The sequence below is a fragment of the Cetorhinus maximus genome, chromosome 1 (genome assembly GCF_964194155.1).
Source record: "Cetorhinus maximus chromosome 1, sCetMax3.hap1.1, whole genome shotgun sequence".
NCBI lineage: Eukaryota > Metazoa > Chordata > Chondrichthyes > Lamniformes > Cetorhinidae > Cetorhinus > Cetorhinus maximus.
The window spans coordinates 246,933,903-246,956,301 of NC_135879.1; the positions used below are offsets into that span (position 1 = coordinate 246,933,903).

At 45.1% G+C, this 22,399-nt stretch overlaps 1 protein-coding gene across 1 annotated transcript in view; it reads left to right on the forward strand.

Moving 5' to 3' along the window:
* The window catches only part of LOC144688623 (disintegrin and metalloproteinase domain-containing protein 12-like), an 812,806-nt gene extending 804,276 nt beyond the window's left edge, over positions 1–8,530 (forward strand). The window contains exon 28 of the mRNA XM_078555419.1: positions 7,123–8,530. The gene's annotated coding sequence lies outside the window, so the exon portion shown is untranslated. The remainder of the gene's footprint in view (positions 1–7,122) is intronic.
* The last annotated feature ends 13,869 nt before the right edge of the window (positions 8,531–22,399 follow it).

Consider the following 22,399-nt stretch of genomic DNA (forward strand, 5'->3'; position numbering starts at 1 on the left):
ACAGGGATCGGTATTGGGTCCTTTGCTGTTTGTGGTATAGATAAATGATTTAGACTTGAATGTAGGAGGGTTGATCAGTAAGTTCGCGGATGACACGAAAATTGGTGGGGTGATAAATAGTGAGGAGAATAGCCTTAGATTACAGGAGGATATAGACGGGCTGGTCAGATGGGCTGATCAGTGGCAAATGGAATTTAATCCGGATAAGTGTGAGATGATGCACTTGGGCAGGACAAACAAGGCACAGGAATACACGATGAATGGTAGGACCCTGGGAAGTACCGAGGATCAGAGGGTCCTTGGTGTCCATGTCCAACGGTCCCTTAAGGTAGCAGGACAGGTAGATAAGGTGGTTAAGAAGGCATGTGGGATACTTGCCTTTATTAGCCGAGGCATAGAATATAAGAACAGGGAGGCTATGCTGGAACTGTATAAAACGCTGGTTAGGCCACAGCTAGAGTATTGCATGCAGTTCTGTAATCCGCATTATAGGAAGGATGTTATTGCACTAGAGAGAGTGCAGAGGAGATTTACCAGGATGTTGCCTGGGCTGGAGAGTTTTAGTTATGAGGAGAGATTGGATAGACTGGGGTTATTTTCCTTGGAGCAGAGGAGATTGAGGGGGGACATGATTGAGGTGTATAAAATTATGAGGGGCATAGATAGGGTAGAGAGGAAGAAGCTTTTCCTCTTGGTGGAGGGATCAATAACCAGGGGGCATAGATTTAAAGTAAGAGGCAGGAGGTTTGGGATGTGAGGAAGAATTTTTTCACCCAGAGGGTGGTGGGGATCTGGAACTCGCTGCCTGAAAGGGTGGTAGAGGCAGAAACCCTCATAACATTTAAGAAGTATTAGGATGGCATACAAGGCTATGGGCCTAGTGCTGGAAAATGGGATTAGAATAGTTAGGTACTTGTTTGACTGGCACAGACTCGATGGGCTGTAGACCTCTATGTCTATAGCTATAACTATGAAAGATATACTGGCATTGGAGGCAGTCCAGAGAAGGTTCACTAGGTTGATCCCGGGTATGGAGGGATCTTCTTATGAAGAGAGGTTGAGCAGTTGGGCCTGTACTCATGGAATTTAGAAGAATGAGAGGTGACCTTATTGAAACATATAAGATTCTCAGGGGGTTGGCCGGGTAGATGCTGAGAGGTTGTTTCCCCTTGTGGGGTAGTCGAGGATCAGAGGGCTTAAACTCAAAAATACGGGATCGCCCATTTAAGACAGAGATGAGGAGGAATTTCTTCTCTCAGAGGGTAGTCAATCTGTGGAATTTTTTACTGCAGAGGGCTGTAGAAGCTGGGTTGTTTAGTATATTCAAGGCTGAGATAGACAGATTTTTAATCAGTAAGGGAATCAAGGGCTATGGGAAAAGGGCACCGAGACCTTATCAAAAGCCTTGCTGAAGTCCAGGTAGACTACGTCAGATGCTTTGCCCCCATCATCACGCCTGGTCACCTCTTTGAAATATTCAATCAAATTGATCAGACATGACCTCCCCTTAACAAAACCATGCTGACTGCCCTTGATTAATCCCTGCCTCTCCAAGTGTAGATTCATTCTGTCCCTCAGAATTGCTTCCAATAGTTTCCCCACCACTGAGGTTAGACTGACTGGCCTGTAGTTCCCTGGTTTATCCCTTCCTCCCTTCTTGAATAACGGTACCACATTGGCTGTCCTCCAGTCCTCTGGCCCCTCTCCTGTGGCCAGAGAGGTGTTGAAAGTTATTACCAGCGCCCCTGCTATCCCCTCTCTTGCTTCATTCAACAGCTTGGGATACATTTCATCCGGGCCTGGATATTTATCTACTTTTAAGCCTGCCAGACCACTTAGAACCTCCTCCCTTTCTATGCTAATTTCTTTAATTATATCACAGTCCTTCTGCCTGATTTCCAAACCCACGTTATCCCTCTCACTTGTGAACACCGACACAAAGTATTCATTTAGAACCCTACCTACGTCTTCCAGCTCCACACACAAATTACCACTATGGACCTTACTGGGCCCTTGTCTTTCCCGAGTTATCCTCTTACTCTTAATGTACTTGTAAAATAACTATGGATTTTCCTTTATTTTACCTGCCAATGTTTTTTCATGCCCCCTGTTTGCTCTCCTCATTTCTTTTTAAGTTTATAAGTTTTTAAGTTTATATTCCTTGACACCCAGGGTTCCCTGGATTTGTTGGTCCCACCCTTTATCTTTACTGGAATATGTTGGCCCTGTGCTCTCCCTATTTCCTTCTTGAATGAGTCCCACTGCCCTGACGCAGATTTACCTAAAAGTAGCTGCTCCCAGTCTACTCTGGCCAAATCATATCTGATCTTATTAAAATCAGCCTTACCACAATTTAAAACTCTGATTTCTAGCGCATCCTTGTCCTTTTCCATAACAACCTTGAATCTAACGGAGTTATGATCACTATCTGCAAGATGCTCCCCCACTGATACCTCGACCATTGCTCGGCTTCATTCCCTAAATAAGTCAAGGGCAACCTCCTCTCTTCTAGGACATATTGCGTACTGGCTTAAAAAGCTCTCCTGGATCCATTTTAAGAATTCCGCTCCCTCTAAACCTATCACACTATGACTAACCCAGTTCATGTTGGGGAATTTGAAATCCCTCACTATTACTATCCTATTATTTTTACATGTCATTGAAATTTGCCTCCATATCTGCTCTTCTATTTCTCTCTAACTGTTTTGGGGCCTATAGTACACTCCCAGCAATGTGATTACTTCTTTCTTGTTTTTAAGTTCTATCCATATGACTTCATTTGAGGAGCCTTCTAACCTGTCATCCCTCCTTACTGCTGTAATTGATTCCTTGATCAATATTGCAATACCCCCTCCTCTTTTACCTCCTCCCCTGTCTCACCTGAAGACCCTATATCCTGGAATATTGAGCTGCCAATCCTGTCCCTCTCTCAGCCATGTCTCTGTGACAGCAATGACATCATACTTCCATGTTTTTTTGTGCCCTCAGCTCATCTGCCTTATTCGTCAGACTTCTTGCATTAAAATAAATACCATCCAACCTTGCCAAGCTCCCTTGTGCCTTAACTGGCCTATAATTTCTATGCCTTCCAGACTCACTTGCTCTTTCTTCTAATTTGGCTGTGCATCACCCCCTGCTGAACCTCCTCTCAGGATCCCATCCCCCTGCCAAGTTAGTTTAAACCCTCCCCAATAGCACTAACCATCCTGCCCGCAAGGATGTTGGTCCCATTCCGTTTCACGTGCAACCCGTCCACCTTGTACAGGTCCCACCGCCCCCAGAAATGGTCCCAATGTCCCAGAAATCTAAAGCCCTCCCTCCTGCACCATCTCTGCAGCCACACATTCACCTGGACTAACTTCCTGTTTCTATACTCACTAGCGCGTGGCACCAGAAGTAATCCAGAGATTACTACCTTTGAGGTCCTGTTTTTTAACCTGCTTCCTAGCTCCCTAAATTCTGCTTGCAGGACCTAACCCCTCTTTCTACCTATGCCGTTGGTACCAATATGTACCACAATCTCTGTCTTTTTGCCCTCCACCTTCAGAATTCCCTGCAGCCGTTCAGTGACATCCTTGACCCTGGCACCAGGGAGGCAACATACCATCCTGGAGTCACGTCTACAGCCGCAGAAACACCTGTCTGTTCCCCTTACTATCAAGTCTCCTACTACTATTGCCCTCCCCCTCTTTTTCCTCCCCCCCTGTGCAGCTGAGCCACTCACAGTGCCATGAGCGTGGCTGCACTCCCCAGAGGAACCGTCACTCTCGCCGTTTTCCAACACAGAAAAACAGTTCTTGAGCGAGGTGCACCCTGGGGATTTCCTGACTACCCGCCTGACACATTTTTGATGGTCACCCATTCTCTCTCTGTCTGCACTTCCGTAAGCTGTGGGGTGACCACATCTAAAAACGTGCTATCCACGAAACTCTCAGCCTCGCGGATGTACCTCAGTGCCTCCAGCAGCCGCTCAAGCCCCGAAACTCGGAGCTCAAGTAGCTGCAGCTGGTGGCACTTCCTGCGCACGTGGTTGGTCAGATCGCACGGAACGTACCGGACTTCCCACATGTTGCAGTTGGTACATAACATGGGACTGAGCTGCCCTGCCATGCCTCTACTTGGAAAAAAAACAACTTTAAGTTAAATACAGGAAAAAAAAACATTAAATTATTTATGTACTTTGAATAAAAACAAGAACTCTTACCTTTCCTTAGCTTAATCTATTTTAAACTGGCGAAAAAACTGGAGAAAAAACACTTACCCACTACTCACCAATCAGCTCTCACCTTTGTGCTGACATCACTTTTTGAAGCTGCCCCACACTGGTTCTGATCTCTCTGCCGCTCTCTCACATTGTCACTCTTGTTATTTTCAACAAGAACTGACAGCAAGACACTCTTACCAGACTGCTTCATCGCGATGCTAACTGCAGGACACTCTTCCCAGACTGCTTCACCGTGATGCTGACTGCAGGACACTCTTCCCAGACTGCTTCGCCGTGATGCTGACTGCAGGACACTCTTCCCAGACTGCTTCACCACGATGCTGACTGCAGGACACTCTTCCCAGACTGCTTCACTGTGATGCTGACTGCAGGACATTAGTCCTCTTAGATAAGGGGACCAAAATTATTCACTGTTTTAGCTGTGGCTTAACTAATGCCTTGTATAGTTTTAGCAAGACTTCCCTATCTTTATACTCCTTTCCCTTTGAAATAAAGGCCAACATTCTAGTTGCCTTCCCTATTACCTGCTGAATTTTTTTGTTGGCTTTTTGTGATTCATGCACAAGGTACTCCAGATCTCTCTGCACTGCAGCTTTCTGCAGAATTTCTCCATTTAAATAATATTCAGATCCTCTATTCTTCCTGCCAAAGTGCATAACCTCACATTTTCCCACATTATATTCCATCTACCAAGTTTTTGCCCACTCACTTAACCTGTCTACGTCCCTCTGTAGACTCTTTGTGTCATCCTCACTGCTTGCCTTCCCATCAACTTTTGTGTCATCTGCAAACTTGGTGATAGTACATTCACTTCCCTCATCCAAGTCATTGATATATATTGTAAATAATTGAGGCCCCAGCACTGATCCCTGTGGCACTCCACTTGTTACAGGTTGCCATGGTGAAAATGCCCCCCCTTATCCCAACTCTCTATCTTCTATTAGTTTACCAATCCTCTATACATGCTAATATACTACCCCCAAAACCATGGGGTCTTATCTTATTAAGCAGCCTTATGTCCGGCACCTTATCGAACTCCTTTTGGAAATCCAAATATATTACATCTACTGGTTCCCCTTTATCTATCCTGCCTGTTATCTCCTCAAAGAATTCTAATAAATTTGTCAGGCATGATTTCCCCTTCATGAAGCCATGCTGACTCTGCTTGATTAGATTATGTATTTCTAAGTGCTCTGCTATTACATCCTTTATAATAGACTCTAACCTTTTACCAATAACAGATGTTAAGCTAACTGGCCTATAGTTAGCTGCTTTTTGTCGTCCTTACTTTTTGAATAAGGATGTTACATTGGCAGTTTTCCAGTCCTCTGAGACTTCTCCAGAATCTAAGGATCCTTGGAAGATTACTACCAGTCCATCCATTATCTCTGTAGCTACTTCCTTTAATATCCTAGGATATAAACCCATCAGGTCCAGGCGACTTATCGGCCTTTAGCCCTAACAGTTTCCCTAATACTTTATCTCTAGTGACAGTTATTGTATTTATTTCCTCCGTGCCTTTTGCCCCTTGATTATTTAGTATTTTTGGAATGCTATTAGTGTCTTCTACCCTGAAGACTGAAGACCTTGTGCGCCCCTTACTGATCATGCAGCTTGAAAAGCCTGTCTCTTTTGTAGACCCTCTGATCAGTCACTAACTAGTTTAGCATCCTGCAACAGTAATTAACACCACATTGGCAGGTAAAATCAAAGAAAACCTGAAGATGTTTTACCAGTACATTAAGAGCAAGAGAATAACCAAAGAAAGGATAGGGCCCATCAGAGATGTACATGGTAACTTATGCATGGATGCAGTTAATATGGGCAGGTTTCTCAATGAGTACTTTGTCTCTGTCTTCACAAAGGAAAGGGATGATGCAGACATTCTAGTTAAAGAGGAGGAGTGTGAAATATTAGATACAATAATCATAATGAGAGAGGAAGTACTGGAGGGACTGGCATCCTTTAAGGTGGATTGTATCCCAGGCCAGGGAGGAAGTTACTTATGCTCTGAGGGTCATTTTCCAATCCTCACTAGCTAGCAGTGAGGTACCAGAGAATTGGAGGTCTGAAAACATTCTACCAATATTTTAAAAGGGTGCGAGGGACAGGCCAGACATTTACAGATCAGTCAGTCTGACTTTGGTGGTGGGCAAATTATTGGCATCAATTCTGAGAGACAGGATAAATTGTCACTTAGAAAGGCAGGGGTTGATCAGGGATAGTCAGTGTGGTTTTGTTAGGGGAAGATAGTGTCTTACTAGCTTAATAGAATTGTTTGAGGAAGTAACAAGGAGGATTGATGATTGTAATGCAATGGATGTTGCCTACATGGATTTTTAGTAAGGCATTTGACAAGGTCCCACATGGCAAACTGGACATGCGGAAAAAAAATTCACCCAGAAGCTGGTGAGCATCTGGAACTCATTGTCAACTCATTTAAAGGTACCTGGATCTGCACCTGAAGTGCTGTCACCTGTAAGGCTACCGACCAGGTGCTGGAAAAAGGGGTTAAAATAAGTGGCTGGTTTCTGGCCAGCGAGGACACAATAGGCTGAATGACCTCTTTCTGTGCCGTTCTGTGGTTCTGTGGTTTCCGCAGGTCATGTGGAGTGAATCAAGTCAGCTGAAGACTGGCATCTATGATGCTGGGGACCTCAGCAGGAGGCTCAAAGGATGGGGGATATTTGTGGAGCCTGATCTCCATGGAAACGAGGGAACATCAAGAGGGTGAAAGGAAGGAAGAAAGACTTTGGTGAAAGTTCCAGCCTGAAACATTAACTGTGCTTCTCTCTCCAACATATTACCCGACGTGCTAAGCCTGTAAGAAGTTTTATGATTGTCCATTTTCTACCAAACCAATAACCATTTATTAAAATATTTTCTTCCCCCCACAGATTCAGTCATCAACCAGCAAACTACAATGACCTTATCAATGATAAATATTTTCATATGTGTGCACTGGTTATTATATCTCTGTTCTCTATATTACCTTGTATTAAAACTCTAGAATGGAGTGGGGAATGGTACAGATTAGAGGCAATTCACTGAACACAATACTATTTATTCCGATTGGGGTGCCAAACATTAATTACAATCTTCCAATCCTGTGGGTAACAACACACCTACTCCTGACAGTTTCATATGGATCTAATTGTAGTGAATAAACCGACCAAACGATAGCCAAGCTAAGCATCACATCACAAGTATTTAACATTAGCAACAGTAAGGCTAAAAACATAGCTTTTGATTAAAATCTACTAATCCGTTGAGCTGAAACTGTGTACAGTCAATGGAAATGCCACGTCACCACATCACAACTTTGTGTTGCTTCAATTAAAACAATGTTAGAGCCGCTTGGTTCCAGTTTACCATTTGGTAGGGAAAAGCAATGTTGTAATTATTATGAACTTAAGACACTGTTGCATCCCTCTGTAGTGAGAATAATGATAAATTTAAATGATGACCCTTCATTCATCACTCACCTGCCTGTTTTATTGCTGTGACTGTTTGTTTAGGGGAGGGAAACTCGAGGAATCACAGCACGAAGCCGATGAATGGATGGAAACCCTGTGGTTATGTGCCTGAGGTTCCAGAATCTGGAATCTGAATCCCAGATTCATTGCCTGGGACACTTTCTCCTGGCTGAGAATGCCTTTTGGGCTCACTTATTTAATTCCCTTCAGTTGCAAACAGTTTACCTTCCAGAATTAAACATTAGTGATGTAACAGAGTCAGGTATTTTGGATAAAATTCGAAACTGAACAAGTTAAGGATGTTGTGTTACTCACAAAAGCAAACAGAAATTTTGCACATCCATCTTCTAAATCTCATTTGTCACGGTCCCAGGCACTGCTCTCTCCCTACATCCTTTATATTGGTCTTCCTTAAGTGCTGATCCAGTATTTTTTTGATGCAGTAGTGCACATTAACGTAGATTACTGTTTGTGGCAAAGCATTTCAGAAACTTGTGAGAAAAAAGTATCTTCTAATCTAACTCTTTATATATGCACCTGGCTAGGGTAACTAAGTTGTTATGTTAATGAACTGGTAACCAGATTGCCATAAAAATCCATCCGGTTTCACTAATGTGCTTCAGGGAACAAAATCTAACATCTTTACCCAATATGGCCTATATGTGACTCCAGACCCAACGCAATTGTCTTTTAATTGTCCTCTGACATGACCATGTAGGCTGTATCGAACCACGATGAAAATATATAATAATAATAAAACCAATTGGAACACCTGACATCGAGCTAGGCACTGGAGATGACAGAGGCACACCCAGCATGGTCGACTCTGCAAAGTCCTCCTTATTAACCTGTGAGGACTTGTGTCAAGACTATCCATGTCCCAATGTGACATTGCCACATGGATAATATCAAAGCATTCAGCATCATCCCTTGGCATTCCTGCCCCAACAACTGGGAAGACCCACCAGAAGTGGGCGGCATAGTGGTACACAGGCAGGAGACAGTGGCCCTGGCAGCCCTTAACATTGACTCCAAACACCATAAATGCTTGCTGAAAAAAGAGGCATGTCTAAGCTTTTCACCTTGCACTCTTCAGGACACTTCACAAGAATACCAATATAGGGGCAACACAACAATTTATACTGTATGTGAAGAGAGTGCTGATTGGTTGGCAAGTGGACTCTGATTGGTAGAGGCGTTGCCATGGAGAATGCACAAGTGATGGTGACTCACAGTTAATTGCCAAGCATTGCTTGAAATTTAAACTAGGCAGCTTGACTCTGATTGGTCAAGGATTGCCCTGACGAATGAGTCAGTGAATGGCTGCCACTTATTTTGTTTAGTTGAAACAAGCACAATGTATGTACATGTTCTTTCTGTCTGTAAAGAACAGGGCCCTGTGTATTAAGATATGGAGCATCCAGTACATGCCAATGTGCCACACTGCCAGCCCGACTGACAATCATAAATTGGTTGTTAGCGTAATTCTTAGCACACTGAGGATTACTTAGCAAATGTTGTCCAATCGCGGAATCACATCTCATGTTGGACATTGTGTTTTGCAAGCACGAGCTGGTCAGGTAGGGCCTGTACTTGCCATTGTGAACGGCGGAAGGAACATGCTGTTTGTTATGACCCGCCAGTCTCTGGGACGTACGGCCTACATACCTAGCATCATCACACTGGCACTGAAATTCATACACCGCATTACTCATTTGTGTGATAGTCAGAATGTCTTTTTGGCTTGACGGCAGCATCCTTTTTGTGGTGTTGCTACTGCATCGTAGCAGCGTGAAACAGCTAGCTTCACCTGTTGCTCAAATGTTTTGAGATACCTTGCCCTTCCAGGGTAATCTGAGGTAGACTGGGCACTTTTCAGGCCCGAAAGTAATGGCCTTAGGTCCGTTCATGAGTTTGTGCGATATACATTGAAATGATCTGATCAGGGTAGCCATTTTCCTGCAGGATGCCTTTGATGCCCCTATTTCAGCATCAAGTTTGCATGATGAGCAAATGATTCTGGCCCTGTTTACAAGGTTGCTGATAAGACCAATCTTATAGCGTGTGGAACTGGAAGAATCCCAACGTGTATATTGAGCAGTGAAAGTAGGCATCAGGTAGACGGTGGTAGAGAACCCCCTGGCAGATTTCTCAACTAGCGCATCAAAAAAAGGGAGTTTATTTAACTGCTCCATTTCAAAGGTGAATTTGAGTGAAGGATGGAGCCTATTAAGACATATAAGGAGATTACTACATGCAGCTGCGGACTTAAATATAGCAAACATATCATCCACATATCGAAAATGTGCGAAAGGGTAGGAAGTTAGGTGTCATTTCATTGAAGACACGTTTCTCAGGGAGCCCAACAAAGATGTTTGCGAGAGCTGGGCCCAGAGGGGATCCCATGACAACACTATCTATTTGGGTGTACATGGTGCCGTTAAAGCTGAACTCAACTGCGCAAGTTACCGAGTTCATGAGTTTAATGAATACTGATTCATGCAATAGTGGCGGGTTAAGATCACCATGATATAGTGCTGCAGCGCAAATATCTATGGCTTCCTTAAGTGGAACATTGGTGAATAGGCTAGCAATGTCAAATGAGCTCATGGACACAGCATCACTATCGGTATGCAAGTTCTGTATGGCCTTCACAAATGTGAAGGAGTCCTTCACCGTGTGTGGGGAAAACTTAGTCAAAATAGGTTATAACAATTCACCCAGTAATTTGGCCAATTCATTTTGTGCAGAACCAGTCACGGGATGTGGGTATCACTGGCTGGGCCAGCAATTTTTGCCCATCCCTAGTTGCCCTTGAGAAGATGGTGGTGAGCTGCCTGTTGAACCGCTGCAGTCCATGTGGTGTAGGTACACCCACAGTGCTGTTAGGGAGGGAGTTCCAGGATTTTGACCCAGTGACAGTGAAGGAACGGCGATTATATTTCCAAGTCAGGATGGTGAGTGACTTGGAGGGGAATTTCCAGGTTGTGGTGTTCCCATCTATCTGCTGCCCTTGTCTTTCCAGGTGGTAGTGGTCTATCATGTTCTATCACTTTGCTGATGATCAAGAATAGGCTGATGGGGCAGTAATTGGCTGGTTTGGATTTTAAAATCTTTGTATCTTCTTTATCAGGATGTGGGCGTCGCTGGCTAGGCCAACCCTACTGCCCATCCCTAATTGCCCTTGAGAAGCTGGTGGTGAGCTGTCTTCTTGAACCACTGCAGTTGTTGGATTTTCTCTTGTGTGGTATGAATGTTATTTGTCACTTACCAGCCCGAGCCTGAATGTTATCCAGATCTTGCTGAAAATGGGCACAGACTGCTTCATTTGTCCTGCTTTTTTATGCACAGGACTTACCTGGACAATTTTCCAAATTGCCAGATAGATGCCAGTATTGTACCCTAATCTAAACCTATCAGTGCAACCCCATATCTAATCATCTACCCTTGACATTCAATGGTATTACTGCCCCTGAACATACCAACATTCGGATTAGAAGCAGGAGTAGGCCACTTGGCTCATCGAGCCTGCCATTCAATAAGATCATGGCTGACCTGATTGTAACCTCAAGTACATATTCCCACCTATCCTCGATAACCGTTCACCCCCTTGCTTATCAAGAATCTATCTACTTTTGCCTTAAAAATACTCAAAGCCTACTTCCACTGCATTTTGAGAACGAGAGTTCCAAAGTCTCACGACCCTCTGAGAGAAATAATTTCTCCTCATCTCTGTCTTAAATGGGCGACCTCTTATTTTTAAACAGTGACCCCCTAGTTCTAGATTCTCCCACAAAAGGAAACATCCTTTCCACACTCACTCTGTCAAGATCCCTCAGGATCTTAAAGGTTTCAATCAAGTCACCTCTTACTCTTACTGCAGCAGATACAAGCCTAGCCTGTCCAAACATTCCTTATAAGACAACCCACCCATTCCAGGTATTAGTCTGGTAAACCTTCTCTGAACTACTTCTAACACATTTACATTCTTCCTTAAATAAGGTGACCAATACTGTACACAGTACTCCAGATGTGGTCTCACCAGTGCCCTGTATAACTGAAGCATAACCTTCCTATGGTTGTATTCAATCTACTCGCAATAAATGATAACGTTCTATTAGCTTTCCTAATTACCTGCTGTACCTGCTTTTTGTGATTCATGCACTAGGACACCCAGATCCCTCTGAATCTCAGAACTTTGCAATGTCTCACCATTCTGATAATATGCTTCTTTTTTTATTCATCCTGCTAAAATGGGCATTTTTACATTTTCCCACATTGTATTCCTTTGCCAGATCTATGCCCGCTCATTTAACCTATCTATATCCCTGTGTAGCTTCTTTATGTCCTCTTCACAACTTGATTTCCTAACCATCATTGTGTCATCAGCAAATTTAGCAACCACACCTTCTGTCTCTTCATCCAAATCATTCATATAAATTGTGCAAAGTTGAAACTCCCATACTGATGTCCAAGGCACAAGTCCTGCCAACCAGAAAATGATCCATTTATGCCTACTCTATTTCCTGTTAGCTAGCCAACCTTCTATCCACGCCAATATGTTACCCCCTATACCTGAGCTTTTATTTTCCGCAATAACCTTTGATGCGGCACTTTATCAAATGCCTTCTGGAAATCTAAGTACAGTACATCCACTGGTTCCCCTTTATCCAGAGCATATGTTATTTCTTCAAAGTACTCCAATAAATTGGTTAAACACGATTTCCCCTTCACAAAACCATGTTGACTCTCCCTGATATCTTGAAATTTTCTCAGTTCCCTACTATAACATCTTTAATAATAGCAATAATAATAATACCAAGACACATGTTTAGCTAACAGCCCTGTAGTTTCCCACTTTCTGGGCAGGATTTTACCGTCGGCGAGCGGGGACTTGCCGATGCATAAAATGATGCTCGGTGATGTTGGGCGGAACTCCCGATGTCACCGTGCCCCATTTAAATTTTCAGGTAGGCGGGGGCTCAGCAAAATCAGCTGCACATCCACCAACCTGACAATGGCCAATTGAGGCCATTGACAGAGTCATTAAACGAATTAGTGGACCTGCCCGTCCAACCTTAAGGTTGGTGGGCAGGCCAGGAGCCCCGGCGGGAACTAGAAAGAGCATCAAACCTCATCCACGGGCGGGATGAGGTTTCATGTAGATTTTTAAAAATTTTAAGAAAGTTTTTGTAAAAATTATGGACATGTCCTAACTCATGTGACAGCGTCACATTAGGGAAATTTTATTATTCTATTTTTAGCTTTTTTACATTTAGAGCTGATCTCCCTGAGCCTCAGGGAGATGAGATGAGTGCGCCCTTTCGTGCGCACGCGCATAAGAGCGCACTCTCGATTTTGGGATTCCCCTCCCCGCCCGCACAGTGAGTGCACAGTGCTTCTGTGCAGATGTCACACTGGGTGGGCCTTAATTGGCCCACCCACTAAAACGGCGGCTCGCCCCCGATTGGGGGTGCCAATCGGAAGCGCACCTGTGCGCGCCCGCCCTTCAGCTTTGCCCCCGATGTGGGGAGAATCCTGCCCTCCTGTTTTCCTTTTGGTATAAAGGAGTAACATTTGCTATTTTCCAATTCAATGCAACTCTCCCCGAATCTAGGGAATTTTGGAAAATTAAAATTAATGTATTAACTATTTCACTGGCCACTTCTTTTAAGGCCCTAGGATAAAGTTTATCAGGACCTGGGGACTTGTGAGCCTGCAGTTCCAACAATTTGCTAAGTACCACTCCGTGGTGATTGTGATGTTCCTGAGTTCCTCCCTCCCTTCCAATTCCTGACTTACAGCTCTTTCTGGGATGTTACTTATATCCTCTATAGGGAAGACTGATGCAAAATACCTGTTCAATTCATCTACCATCTCCTCATTTTCCATTATTAATTTTTATTAATTTCCCAGCCTTGCTTTCTATATGACCAATACTCATTTTGTTAACTTTTCCTTATTTAAATATCTATAGAAACTCTTACTATCTGTTTTTTATATTGTTATGATCCTTGGCCAGACCCCAGGATGTCGGGGAAGATCTGGTTGGGGACCAATAACATTTTGTTTGAAGTAGATAAAGGTTGAGATTCAAGACACCTGCTTTTGGAATAAAGCATCAGGGTTCCATGGGTTTTGAACAAATCAGTAAACACCAAGTCAAATAATCTTGTTGAAACTCTGTCTCACTAGGGATTCCCAGTTTCACCTTCGAAGATCTCTCCTTGGAATTCTTTCCAAAAGTCACCCCTACTCGGACGGCTTTAATAATGGCCCACCTTACAGTGTTTCAGTCTTACCTCCTGAGATTTCTTCTCCCTGGATTCCTGAGTGCACTTCAGCCTCTACTTATCGGCGTAATATCTGCTCTTTGCTGGACAGCTAGTTTCACTGAGCTGGCACTGCCCTGAGTTTCTCTGAACTCCTGTTTCCAGACTGTATCCAGCTAGATATGACTCCAAGGGCTTCCTCTGAGCCCTGTTCAATGACCAGGGCTTCCCCTGAGCCCTCATTGATTACCAAGGTTCCCCTGAGTCCTCTTCAATTACCAGGGCTTCCTCCTGCTCCTGACTCTCCTGAAACTGACCGCCTCAAGGAGAGTTGTTCACTGACCCTTGAACTGATCTGGTGACCTATCCAAGTATTCTCAGAGAGTCCCACCCTTGTTACTAGGCAAGAACCAATGTAACAACATTGGAATACCCTGTACCTTAAATGTTACAATCCCCATAAATGACTAATTTAGCACTCAGGGAAACACAGATCAATAGATTTCACAATGCCTGTTCACTTGGAAGAAAGAAAGCTTCACTGCAGTGAAGGTTTCTTTCCAATGGATTTGCAGTTTCTTTACAAGAAATACTCAACATTACAGCTTTGAACGAATACCTTATTGCATGCTATACTGATAAACTTTTCATTTTGTTTTACAACTACACATGTCATATTATACAATTCACAAAGGTTTAATCAAAAGCCAATATATGTAACATGTATTGGATTCAATGCGCTTCAAGGGGGGAATCTGGTGATCAATTTGGCAAAGAATGAGTTCAACCAGACTAAAGTCACCAAAGGATTAGCAAGATTTAAACATCACAGGATTATCATAACCCAGAATCTGCCCTTTCTCCTGTACTCTTTCTTTAAACTCTGGCTAGAGCATTTGCCACTACATTCCTCCCCCCAGCAAAGTGTTCAGTTTTCAAGTTGAAGGGCTGTAGCATTAAACCCCAGTGGAACAGCCAAAAGTTCGTCATACTAAAACCTCTCTAAAAGCACCAGGGGATTACGGTCAGTATAAATGAATGTATCTCCTGGATTATTTGAAAGGTATACTTCAAAATGGCAAAGAGCTAACAGGGGGGGCTTAACACTTCCTTTTCGATGGTTGAATATATTTGTTAACATGCATTAAGTTTCCTCGGGATGGGACTCTGTATGCCCATGTCATCCTCTTGCAGCAGCACTGCTCCTTTGCCTAAGTCACTGGTGTCCACAGCTATATTGAAATCTGGAGCAGCCCTGACTGGTTTACTCATTAATATGACCTTCACCCTTCCAAAGACAGTCTGACAGGATTCGGCCCAGGTAAACCTCGTGCTTCTCTTCAGCAAATTGGTCAGAGGAGCAACTACCACATTAAAATTCAGGACAAATTTCCTGTAGAATCCAGCTATTCCAAAGAACCCTCAGTCTTCCTTTTTTTGTTTTAGGGACAAGGAAGTTTAACTTTAGCCTCTCGAGCAGAACTTTACCTTATCCCACGACACATCCCAGATTGGTGACTTTAGGCTGGTTGAACTCATTCTTTGCCAAATTGATCTCCAGATTTGCCCCTTGAAGCGCATTGAATAGGGCACCCGGGTGTTGCCCAATTGGTTAATGGAACTTGCCAATAAACTTTAAACAATCCAATCTCGCTAACAAAGCTCGAACTTCCCACTCTATCGATGTAATCCTCCAGTCGGGGATGTAAGTCAGCTTTTGTTGTAGCATTAATCTTTCCATAGTCGATCCAGAACCTGAGGGACCAATCAGGCTTCGGCACCAAGGCAATTGGAGAACTCCAGTTGCTCTAACTGGGTGCAATGATGTCCTTATCTAGCATAGATTTAACTTCTCTTACTCGAGCCAGTTTTTCAGGGCTGAGTCAATAAGGATTTTGCTTGATGGGAATAGCATTTTCCACCTCCACATGATGCTGAGCTAAAGACGTCCACCCTGGTTTATCACCCCATATCAACTCATACTTCATGACCAGTTCGATCATGTCACTTTTAGACTTCTCTGGGAGGTCAGGTAACGCACTGTATACATTTTCTCACACAACTGTATTGGCCAATTCTGCAAGTGGGGGTTTAGTTTAGAGAACCTTCTAGCTTTGCTTCATTGTGTAAACCCTCGATTGTTTCTATATTTTGAAATATCCGCTTGAATGTCTGCCATGCGCCAGTTTATTTGAGCTAGCTCTGCTTTCACACCCTCATAATTGTCCTGATTTAAGTTTAAAATACAAGTTTTGGACTCATCTTCTCTTCCTCAAACTGAATGTAAAATTTAATCATAGTATGGTCGCTGCTGCCTAGGGGCACCTTCACTATGAGATCATTAATTAATCCAGTCTCGTTGCAGAACACCAGGTCTAGTACAGCCTATTCTCTGGTTGGCTCCAGAGCATGCTATTCTAAGAAACTATCCCTAAAACATTCTATGAACTCCTCCTCTACACTATCTTTGCCTATCTGATTTTTCCAGTCTATATGTAGATTAAAATCCCTCCATTATCACCATACCTTTCCAACAAGCTCCTATTGTTTACACAATTCCCACAACTGACTTCTTGCCTTTATCATTTCTCATCGCTAGCCAAACAGTTTCTACATCCTGATTTCCTGAACTTAGGTCATCCCTCTCTATTGTGCTAATACCATCATTAATTAACATAACCACCCATCCACCTTTTCCTATCTGTCCTGTCCACCATCTACAAGGCACAAGTCAGGAGTGTGATGGAATACCCCCCACTTGTCTGGATGAGTGCAGCTCCCACAACACTCAAGAAGCTTGACACCATCCAGGACAAAGCAGCCCACTTGATTGGCATCACATCCACAAACATTCACTCCCTTCACCACCGATGCACAGTAGCAGCAGTGTGTACCATCTACAAGATGTACTACAGGAATTCACCAAGGCTCCTCAGACAGCATCTTCCAAACCCATAATCACTACCATCTAGAAGGACAAGGGCAGCAGATAGATGGGAACATCACCACTTGGAAGTTCCCCTTCAAGTCATTGACCATCCTGACTTGGAAATATATCGCCGTTCCTTCACTGTCATTGGGTGGATGAGGGGGCCGGGGTGGGGCGGGTGGGGGTGGGTGGATGAAAGAAACCTGTTTAATTGTTGTTGGATTCTTGATGCCTGCCCAACACCGAGACTCTCTCATATCCTTTAATGGAGGCTTTCCCTTCAATGAGCCCCTGAAAACCAAAAAGTAGCCCTGGTGAAAATCTCATAAAGAGCCCTTGAAAGAAAAAAGATTAGTTTGACCCCTGACTGACGGGATGGGGGAAAGTTACCTGGACACTTTGCTCCAGGAGGTGGTCACACCCCTCAGATTAGATCATTTGAATTTAGTCTGTGATCAGGGACAGGAGGGTCTGACTGCAGGTGAAGCAGGTTTGGGGACCCAGCGGGTAGTGTTCAAGGAGCCTCAGCCCCTCCAATTGTCCAACAGTTAGAAGGTTCTTGCAAGCTGTGTGGACAAGAGTAGGGACTGCAGGGAGGATGAGCAAACTGACCACGGCACCGTGGCACAGGTAGCCATTCAAGTGGGGGGAGGAAATAGGAGTGTAGCAGTGGGAGGGGACAGTTTAATTAGGGGGATAGATGCTGTTCTCTGCAGCCGTGAGCGTGAGTCCCGAAGGCTGTGTTGCCTGCCCAGTGCCAGGGTTAAGGACATCTCCTCAGGGCTGGAGAGGAACTTGGAGTGGGAGGGGAGGGATGCAGTTGTCATCATCCATCTTGGTACCAACGACATTGATAGGACTAGAAGGAGGTTCCGCTGAAAGAATCTGAACAGTTAGGAGCTAAATTAAAAAGCAGAACCTCCAAGGTAATAATCTCAGGATTACTACCTGAGCCATGGGCAAACTGGCAGAGGGTAAATAAAGTCAAGGAGTTAAATGCGTGGCTCAGAGATTGGTGTGGGAGGAATGGGTGTCAGTTCATGGGGCACAGGCACCAGTACTGGGGTAGAGGGGAGCTGTTCCAGTGGGATGAGCTTCACTTGGACTGTGCTGGGGCCAGTGTCCTGGTGAATCGAATGACTGGATTGCAGAGCTCTGAGAAATAGAATTTTTCAGGGCTCGTTCGCCAACGCAAAAATTACGTGGGATGACGTCGGGGGTGTTAGGGGGGAATATAGGGGCACATTAAAAACTTATTGAAAGGGAATGGACTACTTAAAATATCCAAGCAGCCAGAGCCTGCAAGTACAGTTAAAGGCCAGGCTGGACAGAGAGGAATCTGAACCTTGCACACCCTCCGAGCCTGCGACCGTCATCAAGGCCAGGCCGAACAGAGAGGAATGTAAATATGATAGATTGGGTGTCTTAGGAGTCAGACCGGAGCCTTAGGTTGAAAAACAACCAAGATTGGGTCTGTTTATAGCAGACAGGGAAAGAACAGATGGTCCTAGTTGAGATAGGAAGGAAGGTCTCTGCCGGGGGTAAAAGTAGGGACATATGATGCCTGTACCTTGGTACCTTTTATGACTAGAGATATGTCTGTTTAATGTAAACCTATATGTTGACGAGATCGGAATCTGGAAACTGTTCTTGTACGTTACCAATAATGTATAAATATGTTGAATACTTGTAGTTTAGCAGAGTGCTGTCTCAAGCTGTATTGAGATGGTGCCCTCCTTGCAATTGCTCGAATAAACGATCGAAACCTGTACCTGAGTCTCCTGTGGTCTGTTTATCAAAGATACCACAACAATTTTGGCGACGGTGATGCACAGGGAGTAAGGGGGCTGAGGAATGGGAAGAGGATGAGGAGATTGAGAGGGTTATAGGGAGGGTTAATCACGTCCCATTCAGCCCGGGGGAGAAGCAGGTTTTACTTAAAGAACTGCCGAGACTTAAAACTCAGCATTAACAACCCAGATTTCTGGACCAAACTGCGGGAAATGCAAGATTTCCATGCAAGGCGCCCCCTCGATACCCACATACTGGTGAAGGCCAAGTGCCCAGGGGATATTTGGGGAAGATTGCCCCTACAGTTTAGAAGTGGTGACTGGGTGAAACCTGGAGACATCCCAGATCGGGAAAAGGCGGCAGCCCTGCAGAGGGAGCCGGTTAGGGGAGCCTTGGGGGAAGGGGGAGACGAATTGGGGGTGCATAACGTCCGTAGTACAGGAGAAGGGTGAGTCTGTAATGGACTATGCAGAGCGGACATGGGAAACGTATGTGCAGTTTTCAGGACAACCACAGCCCGTGCGGGATGACGAGAGTTTCCTGAAAATTTGGAAAGAAGGGTTCGGACCCGAGCACCAGGAGGTTATCAGGATGGGGCTCTCAGTGGGAGGGACAGGGGAGTAAAGTGACCCCAGCGTCAGCGGTTAGTCCGAGGATGGAATGTTATAATTGTGGAAAGGAGGGACGTGTAGGCGGGAATGCCGGAGTGAACGGATGGTGCCAGCAGACACGGGGCTGCGAGGTATGAGCTGTAGGAAGGCTGGGCACCTCCGGAGTGATTTTTTTGGGCTCTGGAAGTTTGGGGGTGGGGGGGGGGGTGGTGGGTGGAGCGAGAAGGCCAGAGCCTCAGACAATCCCGAGGAAATGCCGCTAATCCGGGTCAGAAGCTGTTGACGGTGGACGAGGCCTGGAGGCTATTCCGGGACCGATGACCAAGTCAGGTTTAGGTAGCGCCGGCCCTTGGGATATCCAGGCCCAGGGACACACGGACCTTTGTTGACGTGCTGTGAGGGGGCCAGCAGTGCAGAATGTTAATAGACACCATTTCAATTACAGACCTGGGCCTACCAACTACGAACATTACCATCACAGTGACAGCAATAAGCGGGGTACACATGCGGGCGAGACATGGTGAGGTCACCCCCTTAGAAATAGGGGGATTGATAGTCCCTATCCGGATTTGGGTAGGACAAACCAATGAGTATTATGGGGATGGATATTCTACAAAGATTAGGGGCAGTAATTAGCCCACAGGATGGTAAGATTATTATGCGAGGTCCACTCGAACACCGATTCTCCTGTGTAGTGTGGCCGCAGTGACAGAGTTAAACCAAGACCAATGGAGACCACACAGGGAATGGGAAGTCCTGTGTCGGCAAGTTGCCAGGATTTGGGGATGCCACAAACATGATATGTTAAGGTTAAAATGACCCCCATACATATTCCTGGGCCAGAACGCCCCCCCGAGGAGACAATACCCCATTAAATCAGAAACTCAGGATGCAGTGAGGGACATCATACGGAGCTCAGAGCAGGATGGGATAGTGAGGAGGACTTAGTCTACCACCAATTCCCCCATTTGGCCGGTTCAGACACCGGACGGGTCATATCGATTAATAATTGACTATACAGCTTTAAATAAGGTGACGCTGAGGGAACACCCAATAGTAGTGAGCCCTGCTACTATATTCAACAACCTAGGACACAGCCACACAATCTTTTCGGTCCTGGATATAGCAAACGGATTTTGGGCGATACCGTTGGACCAGGAGTCTCAGGATAAATTTGCTTCCATGATAGGATACAGACAAAACACTTGGACTCGATTGCCTCAGGGCTTCCACAGTGGCCCAACCATCTTCCACCAGGTGATGTGCGATACCCTGAGCCGCGCAGAACTGGACAAGGGCTGCATAGTGATCCAATACGTGGATGACCATTTGATTACCTCAGACACGGCAAAAGGACACAGAGGGGAGCTGTTGCACATTCTAGAACTATTGGAAATGGCCGGGTTTAAAGTCAGTGTAGAGAAAGCTCAGTTGGGAAAACGGGAGGGGCAGTATTTGGGTTATGTAATATCACAGGGGAAAACCCAGAAATTCCCCACAGTCGGAAGGAAGCTATAGAAAGGATGCCGAGACCCGTAGATGTGCGAGGGGTTAGGCAGGTTTCGGGATTGTTTAGTTACTGTAGGGCCTCCGTGGAGGATTTTGCAGAGTTAACCGCAGCCATACAAGAATTGGTAAAAGGGGGGAGAGCGTTGCAGGATTGTATAGAATGGGGCGAGGAACAAGAAATAGCTCATATGGCACTAAAACAGGCGCTCACTCAAACGCCAGCATGAGGGTTGCCCTGTATGGGCAAAGTGTTTCCATCTCTCTACCCGTAATGAGGGAGGGTTTTACAGTCAGCGCTGACCCAAGAGCACGGGGATCGGATGAGACTTGTAGGGTATTTTTTCACAAAGCAGTTGCCTGTGTCTGGGGGGTGCCGTGGTGTGTAGCAGCAATTGACTGCGCATCCTGAGCAGTGAGAGTCTGTGAGCCGATAGTGATGACTGGGGACCTGGTATTACACACCAGACACACTACAGTACAATTACTTAACACGGGAAAGTTAAGAGTGGCTTCAGACAGCAGGCGAGCGGCATTGGGAAGCTATGTTACTCCCAGAAGATAAATCGCTTGTCGTAGTTTGTGATTTAGGGACTAACCCAGCAGAGGGGCTGCTGTCAGACAGAAAGGAACATGTCATTGAACCCGAGCATGAGGTAAATGAGGAGAATCCGAGGGTAGTGAGGGAGAATGAGTTAGAGAACTCGGGTCTGTCCTTTTTTGTGGACGGGTCCCGTAGACATGTGGATGGAGTCGAACAAATAGATTCTTCCACCTGGTGGGAGGATCTGTGGAATTGGGGCTCGAACGTACAGATACACCCCTGGATTCAGATTATCTCCCATGCCCTAGTTATACTTCAGCTGATATTGATTATCCATCTAACATACTTGATTCATCGCACCCGGAAATCACAAAAAAAGGTGGCGCTGAGGGAGTTTTAACAGGTGGAGAAGGAATTTGGCAAGTCGGAGGTTTAAATTAAAGGACCAGATGATATAGATGGTCTGACCAGTGCTTTGTACGCACCAAAGCTGGATACCTGGCCAAGATCAGTGGGTGGCGGTGTGTAAAGAGGGTGGACAGCAACACTGTAGTTGGCTCCCTTGGGCTAGGCCTAGGGCCATAAGGGAGGACTGTTAGGGGGGAATATAGGGGCACATTAAAAACTTATTGAAAGGGAATGGACTACTTAAAATATCCAAGCAGCCAGAGCCTGCAAGTACAGTTAAAGGCCAGGCTGGACAGAGAGGAATCTGAACCTTGCACACCCTCAGAGCCTGCGACCATCAGCAAGGCCAGGCCGAACAGAGAGGAATGTAAATATGATAGATTGGGTGTCTTAGGAGTCAGACCGGAGCCTTAGGTTGAAAAACAACCAAGATTGGGTCTGTTTATAGCAGATAGGGAAAGAACAGATGGTCCTAGTTGAGATAGGAGGGAAGGTCTCTGCCGGGGGTAAAAGTAGGGACAGATGATGCCTGTACCTTGGTACCTTTTATGACTAGAGAGATGTCTGTTTAATGTAAACCTATATGTTGACGAGATCGGAATCTGGAAACTGTTCTTGTACGTGACCAAATAATGTA